We start from the raw sequence: 15,209 nt of genomic DNA on the forward strand, positions 1-15,209 counted from the left end.
AGCAGAAATATTATTTGTTAAAGCTGGAAAGGAAGCCAAAATAAATGAAGAGTTTGTACTTTGAACTGTCCAAAATTTTCCTTTCCTTTCTTTGGTCAACTAGGGACAGGAAATGTAATCTTTTTTCACCATTTGTTGGGCCTCATTAACACATGCTACTTTAGTCACAGCTGCAACCAAAGAAGCCTTTACTTGTCCAGAAAAGAGTCTTGCAAATCAGAAACTGAAAAGGCCAGTTATTTTGCTTAGCCTTTCCACTCCATTCAGAATTGTTTACTCCTGTCTGCTTTCAAGAATTTGGTCCAGTTCAGTGTTTTGTGTCTCAAGGGATAGAGCTGACACCTTGACCCTTGGAAGACTACCACTTAGCATTAGAGTGTTTTCGTCCTAAATTTCCCTTTCCTTTATTTCTATTTCCTCTGCTCCAGGCCTCTTAGAGCAAGTTAGTATTATTAGTCTTCTTGAGATACATAGGGGTATCTCATGCCCTCCTGCTGTTCAGTTATTGCTTAATCAAGCAATACAGTTTAAGTCCTTTTAATCTTTCCTTGAGAGTGTCTTCCCTTAACCTTTGGCAATGTTCTTTAGCCTTCCTCATTTTTTTGTAGTATTCCCTGCCCCCAAATGTAAGCAGATTGATAGTCTGCTCTCATCAGTTTCATTGTACCGAAGGGGTACTTGGCGTCCGTCCTCAACCTCCCGAGGATATGCCTTGCTAATTTGTGATAGGGTAAGGATCCAGTCACAGCAGGTCACAGGTTATGTGCATTAGCTGTGATTTGTTCTGTGTGGCTTCTCACCCCAGAATCATTTGGCACGTCTTTGTTTTCCATGGACAAAAGGCAACTTCTTCAAAACCACTTGTATACACGTAGCTACAGGCTTCCTGAAATACAAGAAAAAATATTAACAAAATGTTTAAATTCTCAATGTAATCATTTTCACTTCAATTCACTAACTAATGGGGTTGGTAGCTTGCTCTCCCCAGGGAGTGGAGGTTATCAAAGTGTCTTATTAATAGTTGACAGTTTAAAAATTCCACATTGTTCCTTCTTTGGGGTCTAATTATGACTATTGACAAAGCTGGAAGCAGTCTACACATATTGTCAGACAATGGTGGCAGAGGTGATTGCGTGGGTCTCTACCATTACCACTATTCATGTGCTATTAACTCCTTGCCTTGCCCAATCAAATGTGGCTTTTTTAGCACAATGGATGAAGTGCTTTGGGGGGGCAATGCCAATGAGTTGTTATGCAAAATTCAAAAAGAATTTAGCTTAATTTTTTGTACCATGATTTTCTTTTTCCTTCTTCCCACCTCCCACCCCTGTAGATTTCTTTTCTTTAAGCATCCATGAATTTCTTTTAAACTTCTGTTTCATTTTGCAAAGTGCGCTGTGATGTGATTTAGTAATCGGGTTATTCTTTTGGAGATGTTTTCTTTTCTTGTTCCCATGTATGTCTCTCAAACTGAAGTGGTTCTTAATCCATTTGCTTCTTTATTTTCTCTGATCTGGTGCCTTGGTGATGTCACATCCATCTGTGTTCAGCATCTAATTTAGTACAAGTGTCTTTTCGGTCATCTGTGGGCCACTGAAAAGGGATGTTCTTTCAATGGGTTAATTCACGGAAATGTGACATTTGTGTGCCCACAGCTTTGGTAGCTAAATATACTCTGGAATTGTTTCTAAGTCACCTCTCTTTTCTTCACTAAGCAGAAAATGATATACTGGATGGCCAAGCCAGGAGGAGTCAGGTGTCTGATTCCCTTTTTTGCTTTTGACTGACTACAAAGATCAATTAATAAACACATGCCCTTAGCTAAATGCTGCCAATTGTAGAGAACCTTAGTAACAGTGCATTTCCAGAGTATATTTGCTTTTGTTTTTATTTCTTTTTCTTGCTGTGTTTTCAGTATTGATTTAATTCTGTATGTTCCTCACCTTTGTCAAAACACCGTTCACTGTTTCTCCCCTTGCACAACTAAACTTTCCCTTCTGCTGCCATTGTATTTAGTCTCCCCCTTTCAAAACAATAATGACTAGCACTCTGTCCCTCTGTGGATTGTTCCAAGGCTTTACCCTCTACACTGTAAGTAACATGACAGTCCTATATGCATGTATAGTCATACTAACAAAGCCCAAGAGTAGATGTAGAAAACTACTCAAATATGTTGCTACCGAAAATGAAGTCCTTTTCCTTGTCAGTAACTAACTGACCTTGCCCTTCCTTACCCTACTGGCCTTGTGTAATGTCTCTTGTCCTTACTATTTTTTTAGAATTGCTTGATATCTTTTTAGTCCTAGATTCATTAGTGGGAGCACAGTCAATGGCTTTGTTTTATCTGGCCTCTAAATGTCTGTAGCTTCTCCATCCTGTCTTTTAGTCACAGAGATGGCGAATTAGATGCAGCCATGACTTTCACTTTATCCATTCCACCCAGATTTTGAAACTTTTATTTATCTTATAATAACTGAGGTGGATTTCATCACATTTAAACATGAATGCGAAGGCCCATTTAGTTTTAGATTATGATTTGTCATTTCTCATCACTCAACACAAAGAGGAAAAAGATGAATTTTTTCTCCCAAGTCATTCTGGCATCACCACAGCCCCTAATTGGTCCCTTATTTCGCACCAAATATAGACATGTAGCAGGGTTACAAGCTAGTTTCAAAGACTCCATTAGAATTGGTGTTGTGGTTATAGGGCACATGCAGAGTGAATTGTATATGCCCCCCAAAAAAGTTCTTATCTAGATTTTGTTATGTAACGTTGTGAGCTGTAGAAAGGCCACTTAAAAATTAATATTTAGAAGCATTCTACTCTTGAAGTATTTCTACGCAATCAGAAATTTTAAGATAGTCTTATGTATGCTTATCATGGGAAGCTTCTGAAATAAGACTTTTTTTTTACTTGGAAGGAGATAATATCAATACAGTTTGAGATATGCCCATTGTGCTTGAAGAAAAAAAATATAAAAGAATTAGATTATTGGTTGTGAGCAATTTAAATCAAACTGGCACATCAATACACTTTAAACAGCGTCCCACTTTTTTAGCTAATCATTTTCATTTCTTGTTTGCGTGGGTACAAGTAGTAGTGAGAGTCATAAAAGGCTACAAAGGGGGGGGCAGTATTTTCCACATTTCACGAGAAATCATAACTAAATTCTCTTTTGCTCCAAATTTGACGAAAAAGAATTCTTCATAGTCAATATTTATTTTCTTTTCTGTGAAAATTTTACTGTGGCTTTAGAGTAGCAAAAAAACCTCCAGTCTGATCTAATCGTTGCCTGGTTACTTAGTGTTTTTAAAAATGAGGTTTAGTGAAAACTGTACCTTTTTATTTGTTAGACATGGCAAGAACAAGTGATTCATTCTCTCGTTAGCTCCTCTCATACCTGTTGTTATTCAGCAGAACTTTGTGACTAGGGATAGGTGTTTAGTCTAGTAGAAATCAGTACTGCTTTAGAGCAATATTTCCCCAATTAACCCACCAAGGAATGTTTGGGGACTCCACAGTATGCTTATGGAAAGCATAAATGTTGGCTAGCACTTAGCACAGTACCTGAGTCTTCGTGGGTGTTAAATAAATGTTGATGAATTGGTTGATCTGGAAGCTTGGGAGGGGGGTGTAATGGAGTACCACAGAGATAAATTTTGTAGCAGAATGGGAGAAATGTTATCCATTTTATATTGAAAATCTTTCCATAAGCATTTTCAATTCCTAGATAATTTCATGTCTAATATTTGAGATGAAAACAATTATCATCCACATTTTCTCGTGACACTCCTCCTCATTTCACCAAAAACAGGAGTTCTCCATGGCAGAGGGTTTGGTGAATACTTTTAATTAGATTAGTCCAAGTCTACTCACAATTTTTTTTCATTTCAATACCCATTTTTGGGTATGCCAGCAGTCTTTCTAAGAAGTGTGTTTCTCTGGACCCAAAAGAACTTTTCTGAAAATATGTGACTAGTTCTGGGTGTCTTAACTATCATTTGGGAGATGAGAATAGACATGGGGTTACTCTTGCCTCCAGGCACAAATGATGAAATACATAGTTGGCCTTCAGGGCTCCCTCATTCGATACCCAGCTCTAGGAAGAACTTAACAAATGCTTGTGGATTGAATGAAACTCTTTCACTACATACGTAAGTACCTATGCCTCCTGATGCCCAGGACTCCCCATTGAACCAAGGAGCACTCCAAGCAAAGCCATTTCCATTCTCCTCGTTCCATTAAAACTTATTGTTCAGGGGTTTTCTACTAAGGAGAGAATGTACATGAGCTAAGATGTTAATAAATGATAAGAGACTTGATAGATTATCTCACCCAGAAAGATTAAATTCTGCAAAGACAGAATTTAAATTCAAGTTCTCTGACTTAGTCTGATGCTTTGTTCTTTATGCCGTTAACTCTATTAAGTAGACTAGACAATCTCCAAACTCCCCCTCTGTGCTAAATATGGATTTTTCCAGAGAGTGGGTATTTATGATCAGAGAAAGGAATGGATTAGGTATGAAGTATGGTTGGTCAGAGGCAAGGAACAAGAACAAGAAAATGGAAATAGTTTTGATTTTTTTCTATATATCCTTGTGTCTGTGAATTACCGTATTTCTAATTTTCATTAGTTTCTCAGCTAATATTATAATTTTCTTTAAACACTCACAAACACATGTAAAATAGGGATAGAGTAGGAGTGATAGAAATGTTGATTTAGGAGAGGCTAGGTGGCTCAGTGAATAGAGCACCAACCCTGGAGTCAGGAGGACCTGAGTTCAAATCTGACCTCAGACACAACACAAAACTAGTCATGTGACCTTGGGCAAGTCACTTAACCCAAATTGCCCTACCTTACCCCCTCAAAAAAAAAAGCAAAAAAAAAATGTTGATTTAAGGTGAGATTAAATAATGTAGTAGTAACCAGTTGATCCAGGGGAGGACCTAGGGTCAAGATAGACCAAAGTTTAAATCCTCCCTCTGTGTGACCATGGCTACCACTTATCTCAGGCACACCTTCCTCATCTATAAACCAAGGATAATAGGGTTCACCAGTCCTACTTTATTGAGTTGTTGGGGAAGTCAAGTGAGATAATGTATATAAAGTTCTTTGTAAGCCTTGAAGTGCTCAATAAATGCCAGCTTTTTATTTTTATATATGATTGAATCATCAGAAGAAATTTTATTTTTAAAATAAAAAAACTAACATTTACATAGAGCTTTAAAGTACCTTCTGTATGATGTCATTTAATCCTCACAACAAAGCCCCATAAGGTACAGTGCTATTATTATCCCCATAAAAACAAACTACTTCCATCAATTGTGAATGATGAAATAAACTAACACCTTTGATTTTGTCCATTGGCACTCTGCTAATTTGTAAATCATGCATAAGATTGTCTCACAGAGATGTAATATTCTTAATAACCACTTACAGCCTATTTAATCTCCAAAGGTTTAAAGTAAGTCTAAAAATATATCTGTGGTAAACTTAGAGGCAAATTGGTTGAGAGATTCTTATCATTTCTGTGAATAAATAAGAGAAACTAATCTGTCAAGAGAGTTCATACCATATTTAAGAAAAACATATCTAAAATTCTACAGGTAAGTAGAACTTACATTTAGTTACAAAGAACAGAAAATCACTCAATTATGTGCCTTGATTTTTTTTTAAAGCAATTGGGGTTAAGTAACTTGCTCAAGGTTACATGGCCAGTTATTTCTGGGTGTGGTGCTGAGTATCTGAGCCCAGATTGGATCCCAGGTCATCCTGACTCTGGGGCCAGTGCTCTTACTCGCTGTGCCACCTGGCCTCCCCTAAGCAATTGGGGTTAAGTAGCTTGCTCAATGTTACACAGCCAGGTGTTTCTGAGTGGGTGCTAAGTATCTGAGCTGGGATTCGATCCCAGGTCATCCTGACTCTGGGGCCGGTGCTCTTACTCACTGTGCTACCTGGCCACCCCATGTGCCTTGAATTTGATAAAGAGTAAATAGTTACCTTTTTTTTTAAATTTGATAATCCAAAACAGAATTTAAAATGCTTCTTTAGGAGATGTACAAATAGAAATGCTTCAAATTGTGGAATGATTAAGCCTATTATTTTACTTTTGAATACTCTCAATTTTATCAGCTGTTAGTTTAGCCAAACTTAATTTTTCTCCCTAAACTGTGTGTGTGTGTGTGTGTGTGCGTGTGTGTGTGTGTGTGTGTGTGTGTGTGGAAATGTGAGATGCACAAATTTAGAAACTTCTCTATTCCAAAGGTCCATGCGGACTATTTGTGCCTGACCTGCTGTAAAGATTCCCAAATTTGTACTGGTCTGATCAGTCACAGCCAGATACACTGTACACTGACCCTGCCGTAGTGATGTCATTGTGGTCCTCTTTGAGCATGAAGGCAGATAGATAGATTCTGCTGCTTTGGTAGAATCTTAAATACAGAGATGGAAGGACTTTGGAAATTTTCTGGTCCAAACACCTTATTTTCCAGATGAGTAAACTGAAGCCCAGAGAAATTTTTTTTGTGTCATTTCTTTTCCTTGAACCATTTTTTGGTTTTCCCTATTTATTTCTCTACCTTTCACTAGGTCAGATAGATAAGTGAGAAAAATGGGATTTGAATCCAGAACTTCGGACTATAAACTAATGCTCTTTTCAATGTACTATAGTGATTCAAAAGGGAAAACATGAACCTTGTAGGTTTGAAAATGAGTCCTAAAAAGGGAGCTAGAAATCATCATAGTAATAGCACTGAAGAAGATAGCACAGTGCTGAGGAGCCTGGCTGCTGGTATTCCATCGCTGGACAGCTCCCCATACTTGCTGGCGCTTGCTGAACACAGTTGTGGATACCTGAATAAGTAGTATAGAGTTAAAATATAATTGTTGAATTTAATTGAAATGAAATAACTTCTTGAATTAATCAAAAAAAAATTAAAAATAGACAGACATAAATATACTCTTACAATATGTAATACTATGTGTGTATATACACGCATACCATACACACACACACACATACATACATATATGGGGTGTCTCCATCTAGTTTTAAGCTATTAAAGTTTGAAATGAATTCATTTAAAGCCTTAATGGCTAAAAACTGTACAAAGATTTTTGGAACACCCTGTATAATAACAACAAAAATAACAGCAACCTACAATCAGTGCCATCTTTCTTAAAAAGAAACACACAATTCCATAACCAAGCTAGGGATATTTTCCAAATTAAGCCTCTGGCAGACTATAGCTTTAACTTAGGTTTCTCTGTCACTCAAGTCAAAACTGGGTAGAGTTGAATGCACCAGACAGATGTCCTTTTATTTTGTAAAGGTCTAAGCCTTCCTACAGCAGCATCCCCACCCCAGGTAAAATCAGTAATAAGCCTGAGATTGGCCTGAAAAAGAAGAAAGAAAGGGTTTGGGAATGAAAGAAGATTACATAAGAAAAGATAACATCATCATTCACTTTTATAATATTAATGTGCCCTTGTCAAAGAAAAATAAAAAGGAATGTCTAATTCAAGTTCATGGCTTTTCTTGGAAGAAATGAGAGAATGCTGTACCAGGGCATTCACTGGGGCTCTTAAATAAATTACTTAGTAGTTTTAATGTATATGTCTTTGTTGGTGGGGGAGGGGAAAATTGCAAAGACCCACGTGGGTGACACTAATTGTTCTTTCAGTCATGCAGGCACGGTCATAGATTTAGTCTAATTAATTCTGTATTCTCCTGACAACTTGCTGAATTTATCTAAGGTCTTGATGAGATTATCGTTGAAAGGTAGAAAAAATAAAAAGTTAAATGTCAGCTATGTTGAAAGCTAATTTCTTCTCTCTGCTTGTCTCTCTCTGCACACAAATATTTGGATCATCTTCACCATAGACAATACCTGATTTTTTTGTCCCCCATTAAAACTTTTACTCCAAAAAGTAAAGAGTTCTTAAAACTATTATTATATACTTAGTTTTTTTTATATAACTAAAAATTCTCATTCAAAATTATGTACTCAGGGTATAAAAGAACCATTCAACTTTGAACAGTGTTCCAGACTATTATAATTATAAACCATCTTTTCCATTCATACCTATTATCCTTGACTTATGCATATTTCTCTGTCTCTTTTCTATTCTCTCTTTTCCTCCTTCCTTTCCCACTATCTTTTGCTTTTTTCTCCCCTCTTTTACACAAAACATCCTTGATGCCTGAATCACTTTTGACAACTTAACATTTTTAAGATCTATACGTTGGGTATTAGACCTAATCTTATGAATGGAACATCTGGAATATTTAATAATTTATGCTTTAGTACAACTTCACCCTCTTCTTCTATTTGCTTTTAGCCAAACTTAAAAAAGAAAACTTTGAGGAATAATTTTGTGCTTATTAGTTATAACTATTGATGAGAATATAATCTAAGATCTATATATAATCATGATTTTTAGAGACTAGTTTGAGAGTTTCAAACTACTGGTTAGCTTGCTATTCTACAAATATTAATAACTGTCTACAACATATAGAGATGAAAATTGAAATTATCAAATATGGGAAGAGAATGAATGAGCCATGAGAGAATTTTTGGAAGTTAACATCTCTTTTCTTAACATTGTACATAAGTAAAGCTTTAAGAGCATACGAAGTGCCTAAAACATACACCATTCAGCAGAAAGAGAGAAAGAAAAGAGATAGAGGTGGGGAGTAGAGAAAGAGAGACAGAAACAGAATATTCTGTAGTCTCACAGAAATACATGGGAATGCAATGGAGAAACAGGAAGTGTGGCAGTAGCTGTGGCATGTATGTTTAATGGTTCATCTATTCCAAAGAATATAAAGCATCTATAGTCACACCAAGGGTTTATATCTCTCACCACCCAAACTAAAGAAATAGCCAAAAGTAAACTTCAGTCAACTTGAACTGCATCTTGGACACATGGAAGGTTATTTCAGAAGTAATTGAGCACATAAGCTATTTCAGAAGTCCAATTAGAAGTAGCATGATGGTCTGTCATCATTATTTAATATGAATTGAGCCCCTATAATCAACAAATCAGCAAGAATTTATGAAGCTTTTTTTTTTACGTACCAGGCTAGGGATGGCAAAGAAAAACCTAACACAATACCTGCCTTCAAGGAGCTTACATGCTGAGGGAAACAATATGTACACAAGATACACAGATTAAACAAAATACATATACAGTAGATACAAGGTAACCTTTAGAGAGGAAGGCACCACAGCTACAAACCAATATATTAGCTACAATTCCTATAGAGAATAACTGTTAATGGAAGACTTTCCCAATATCTCTTAATTCTAGAGCCTTCTCTCCATAAATTTTTATTGTGTGTGTATCTTGTTTGTATGTTTTTCTTTCCTTTTTTCTTCCACTAAATTATAAGTGCCTTGAAGTCAGAGACTGTCTTTTGCCTCTTTTCCAATTCCTGTTGCTTAGCACAGTGCCTGGAACACAAGAGCTTAATAGATCCTTATTGACGGATTGAGGGGAACTTTAATTATTCTTCTCAGCTAGTTTTAAATTTCTCATTCTAAAAAGTAGTCTTTCCCTTCCATATATTCATCTGAAGTTACATTTTCTCACAAAAATCAAACAAATGATAAGCCATACTGAAAATAACTGAGGTTGAGAGTAAACATTGATGACATTGTATTAGCATAGAAGGAACTGCATTATCCCTACCTTTTAGATATTTCAAAGCATGTGGCTTCTAGTTACAGTCTTTCATTCTTCATAAATAATAAATTCTACAGAACATAAAAATCTCTCATTAGTTAGACAACCACTATATTCTAAGTATTGATGAGGTTTGCTCACTAGAACTTGGTATATAATACACATAAAATTTCCAAATGTATTTATATGTACCTTAGTGGCATGGTGGATAGCATAGTGGACTTGGAGTCAGGAAAGCCTGAGTTTAAATGTGACCTCTGATGCATACTAGCTGTGTGACCCTGGGCAAGTCATTTAACCTCTGCCTCAGTTTCTTTAGCTGTGAAATGGGTGGGGGGAGAGTAATAATAGCACCTTCTTCCCAGGGTTGTGAGAAGCCAATGAGATGATGTTTGTAAAGTGCTTTGCAAACCTTCAAATGCTATGTAAATGCTAGCTATTATTATAGAGATTAGTAAAAATTTCATGTAACTTAAAAATGCTTTCTCCAATTCCAAGAATTTAGATTCAATTGAACAAGTATTCTTTTTTTTCTTCTAGCAGACATTTGTCTGCTAGATTATGATTAGTAGGTCATGAGTTTCTGAGTGTTTTTCAGTTTTCCTTTCTCCTTTATTCTGTTCCCCAGCCAGGGATGGAGAGGCATTTTGACAATAATTCCTTAATGTTACAGATTGGAGTTCCTTTTTAGGGGACTGACCCTAATAATGGAACCAGTTGCATCAATGGTGAAATCACTTTCTATACGTATACAGTACTCTGTCCTTTATGGATGAGCCCCTTTGAGCAGTGCAAACAGAGGAAATACATGAAAACAATAAAACCAAATACTTGTAAAGCCTACTAGTCGTGAAGAAGTATCCAAATTCCTATTTTCCAATGTCAGAGAACCTGAGGATACTTTCAAAGACCAAAGATACTTTGACATCAGCTCCAGAATCTGGAAAATCAAATAAGTTTTGTTATAGATAATTTGGACCAATATTGTAGTCCATTGATAATTAGAACCCCTGATTTCTCTCATTGTAAGTTATGAGGAATTGGGGGGGGGCTATTATTATTTATAAGAATCAAATGTAAATTCTCAGATGCTTTTAATGCAAATAATGCAGGCAGTATGATATACTAGAGAGCTAGCCTCAGAGTCAGGAAGACCTGAATCCAAGCTCCTTCTCTGACATATACTGGCTTTGGGACTTTGGGCACATCATTTAACTTTTCAGTGTCTCAGGGAACTCTCTATGACAGGGGTGGGGAACCTGCAGCCTTGAGGCCACATCTAGCCTTCTAGGGCCTTGAGTACGGCCTTTTAATTGAGCCCAAGTTTTATAGAACAAATCCTTTTATTAAGAGGATTTGTTCCGTGAAATTTGGATTCAGTCAAAAGGCCACACTACAGGGTCACATGTGGCCTTGAAGCTGCAGGTTCCCCCACCCATGCTATAATTACAAAGATGAAGCATGATACAATGAAGCATGCTAGATTGGGGCTCAGAGGTACTTTTCAAGTTGTTGACCTCTTATTTAAGATCATTGTGAAAAACTGTTCTTTGTTTTAAGTTTTTTATTTTTCCCTGCAGTGTGCTAAAATTCATTTCCACAAAATTGTACAGAGAAAACTTGTCAGTGGATAAAGAGTTGGCCCCCAAACCAGGAAGACCTGAATTCAAATCTTGTCTCAGATCCATATTGGTTGTGTGATCCCAAGCAAATCATTCAACCCCTTGGTGCTCTGGGAAAATCTCTTCACTCTTAATTGCTGACCTCCATTGGTAGCATCAAGATGGCATGGCTAAAGAATCTCATGAGAAAATTTGGCAATAAAATCACAGGTTTAGTCCCCCTCTCAAGCCTTTACTGATATCCTAGAACTTTACTATATAATGACCCACTGAAGCGTGCCATTCATTGTAGCATGACATAATACTTGTCAAATCAAATGAGATATTGGTAAGGTGCTTAGCAAAATGCCTGGCACAGCTGTTATTATTAACATGGGCCGAATATGGACTATATTGAAAGCAATCGAGTTGCCAGAAATTCACCAAAATCTCATGAAAGTTTTCTTGTGGTATGGACCCCAAAGACTTCATTATATTATATTGTCTGGATTAGCCAGACAATGATATGGTTGCTCCAAAAATGACCAGCTTACTGGAGCTTGTTTTTATCTTGATTTTTGTAGAGGGAAAAAAAAACAGAGCTCTGACAATAACCCAAACAAAGAGCCAGCTGGATTTTATAATCTTCTAAGTAAGCCTATTTGCTGGTCCTATAGTTTTAACTCCATATGAAACCTCAAAGGAAGAAGATGAGACCAGGAAGTTGGAAAATAGAAATGCTTTGTCTGGTTTCAGAATCTACTTACATGTTGGGTTTCTAGTCCCGTTTGTAGTAATATATCAAAGGGAAGAAAAAAATAAACATCAATACTCTTCCAAGGCTGTACAAATCTGAAGTAATCATTCCCAGCATCAGACCTTGTATGAACAGAGCTTTAACAACTGGAATCGCTCATAGTGACCAACCTGATTGTCCATTGTATGGTCTGGAGAACCATATGATGACGTAGAACCAACAGTCAAGTCACTGCACATCTGTGGGTAGCAAGTTACTCCTCTTCAAAGTATTATTGGGAAGCTAGGTAGATAAAGCCTAAAGAATCAGGAAAACTCTTCTTCCTGAATTCAAATCCAGCCTGAGACACTTACTAGCTATGTGACCCTGGGCAAGTCACTTAACACTGTTTGCCTCAGTTTCCTCTTCTGTCAAATGAGCTGGAGAAGGAAATGGCAAACACTCCAGTATTTTTGCCAAGAAAATTCCAAATGGACTCTTGAACAGTCAGGCACAACTGAAATGACTCAACAAAGTATTAAAAGCTTGCATTTCCGTGGCATGTTAAGGTCTCACATCAATCCCCTGAGGTAGGCAGAGTAAGGATTAATCCCATTTTGCAGCTGACATTCAGAGAGGGAGAACTGACCTGCCAGTTGTCATAGAACCGCCATGGGTCAAAACCATACTTAAATCCAGATATGCTGATTTCCAAGTAAAGTTGTAGATGTGTTTGTTTCTTTCCTCGATATACCCAAGCTCCCCTAAGATCGTATCCAACGCCAATATTTTGTGATTATGTGGCTGAGCTGAGAATAGGGAGAAAAACCATGACATAAAAGAGTCATTTGAAGAAACTCAGGATGTGTGGTCTGAAGGACAAAAGGTATAAGAGGAACATGATAGCTGTCCTAAAATAGTTGAAGACTTAGCAGGTGGAAGTGGAAGGTGGAGAAAAAAAATGTGAAGCCATGGGTGGAAGTGAATGAGCTAGATTGGGATTCACTATATGGGAAAACCTCCTAACAATTAGAAACGTTTAAAAACGAAACAGATGGCTTTGGAAAGTAGTGAGTTCCCTGTCACTAGGGATTTTTAAATAATGAAGGCTAGATGACCACTTGTCAAGGATATTGTAGAGAGGATTTGCTCGTACTTGATGACCTCAGGGGTTACTCCCAAACCTGAGACTCTGTGATTTGTGACTGGAATCATAAGCCGTTCGTCCATAATGGGCTTATGGCACTGGCGTTGGTAATCAGTGAAACAGGAGAGAGTTACATAAACATAAATCGGTCAGCAAAAAAAAAAAAAAAGTTCATGTTTTCAAGGAAAGTTAAAACAACATAATATTTTTAATTGAGTGAATTTTGCACATACATTCCATTCTCTTCCTACTCTGTAAATGGTATCATAGCACAAAATATAGCTATTTCAGAGGTGATAGTGTAACGCCCCCCCGTCCTTAGTATAGTGCCTGGGATTACAGTAGGCAATTAATAAATGTTGATTGATTGATTGGCAGAACTTAAGGTGAATTCATCTGTGATCAGCTACAATAAACACAATTTGAATAAATGAAATTTTAAGAAGCTACAGAGCTCAGGACCCTGAAGTAGTTAATGAGCTTCCCTGGGAATAGGCAAATTCAATCACAGTAAACTTTGTACAGAATGGATACCGTCAGCCCCCCAAGTGCAGCCTTTTAACCCCAACAACAGCAATAGCAAAAAGAGATACCCTTCATCTTTCATTTATAAAAATAAGCTCTATTTCCATGTCTGATGGTGTTTCAGTTTACTTTTCAACCATCTGGTTCACATTATGCTATGAGACAATAAAAAGTCTGTTTCCTGCAGTGATAACCACAGAGAGCTCCCATTTCACATTCAGTGTGGTCATCCTGATTGGCTTGGGTGTGGCTTTGAGGACATTAAAATTGTCTCCAGTTAAGAATTCTTCCTGCTTTTTTAAATGTGGGATTTGGGGGCTTGGGAATTTTTTTTTACATTTTTTTCATAAATATTATAACTAGCATTAGTGTGGAAATGGAAATGCTTTTGCAAAATGATTGGCTTGCTTATTCTTGCTGCCTTGCTGGACTATATGCCTGACATTTTATGGCAATAAGATTTTCAAACAAGAATAATTGGTTTGCTAGATTCCATTCACCCAAGTTGTCATGAGGATTTCGAGGGAAATTGCAGTCTTGTCTTACTCTAAAGCAGAGTTGAGAGTCTATTTTTAGGGGATCTTACTCTAGGGCTTTTCTTGATGTTTTGCCATCTTTCTGAGCACTCAGGGCCAAGACAAACCAAATCCACTTTTGGATGGGGGAGGATTTTCACCCTTTTTGCATATGCATATTTTTCAAAAGGACACAGAGCCGTTTTTGTTGTCTTTGTGGTCACTGGGTCTGCTTTACACAGATGCCTATTAATCACTTCACTATGGAGACAGACACATTCATCATATCACACCAACTTGGAAACAAGCAATCTAGTGACTTGATAGTAAGGAGAAAAGGAATCCTGGCTTAACTATAACAAGTTATTCTCCTTTTAATGTTTTCCATGATAAAGATGTAGAAGAGACTTTTTAAGATTTTCTTTGGACTTTAGTTCAGTTGGGGAGATTTTAGCAAATTGGTCAGTGCCTTTCAGTCATCTTTTGGAAATGGCAGGGAAGAATATAATTAAATGATGCAGAGGTGAAAGCATTCAGGCAATCTAGTCACACTTTGGGTGTGATGGGGTTAAAGCTGTTTCAGTGTCTAGGCAATGTGTGCTAAGGAGAAACTCATAAAAGTGAGTGGAGAGAATGGGACAGATATGAGAGGCATTATAAAGATGGCATCAAAAAGATGTTGCAATTGATTGGCTGCATGGAGTGTGGCAGAATAAGGAATAGAGAAATGACTCCACTGCTGTAAATCTGTGTGGGGAATTGCAGTGCCCTTGACAAATACAGGGAAGTTTGGAAGAAATGTTTGAGGGGAAAAAACGATAGATTCTCTTTTGGACATACTGAATTTTTGATGCCTATAGGGCATGCAGTTTAAATTGTCAAAAAAGTATTTAGCGAAGTGAGACTGACTCTCGGGAGAGAAACCTGGAGTAGATATAGAAGGAATTCCTATAGAGAGAGAAAGAGGAGAGGAGAGGAGAAGGGCAGGGCAGGG

General features: G+C 37.2%; 1 protein-coding gene across 2 annotated transcripts in view; it reads left to right on the top strand.

Annotated features, from left to right (window-relative positions):
* The window catches only part of SEMA6A (semaphorin 6A), a 181,452-nt gene that overhangs the window by 145,190 nt on the left and 21,053 nt on the right, over positions 1 to 15,209 (top strand). The window lies entirely within an intron of this gene.

Source organism: Petaurus breviceps, unplaced genomic scaffold, assembly GCF_028583685.1.
Source record: "Petaurus breviceps papuanus isolate PSGF00001 unplaced genomic scaffold, PetGlider_PUasm1.0 183, whole genome shotgun sequence".
In the NCBI taxonomy this organism is placed as follows: domain Eukaryota; kingdom Metazoa; phylum Chordata; class Mammalia; order Diprotodontia; family Petauridae; genus Petaurus; species Petaurus breviceps.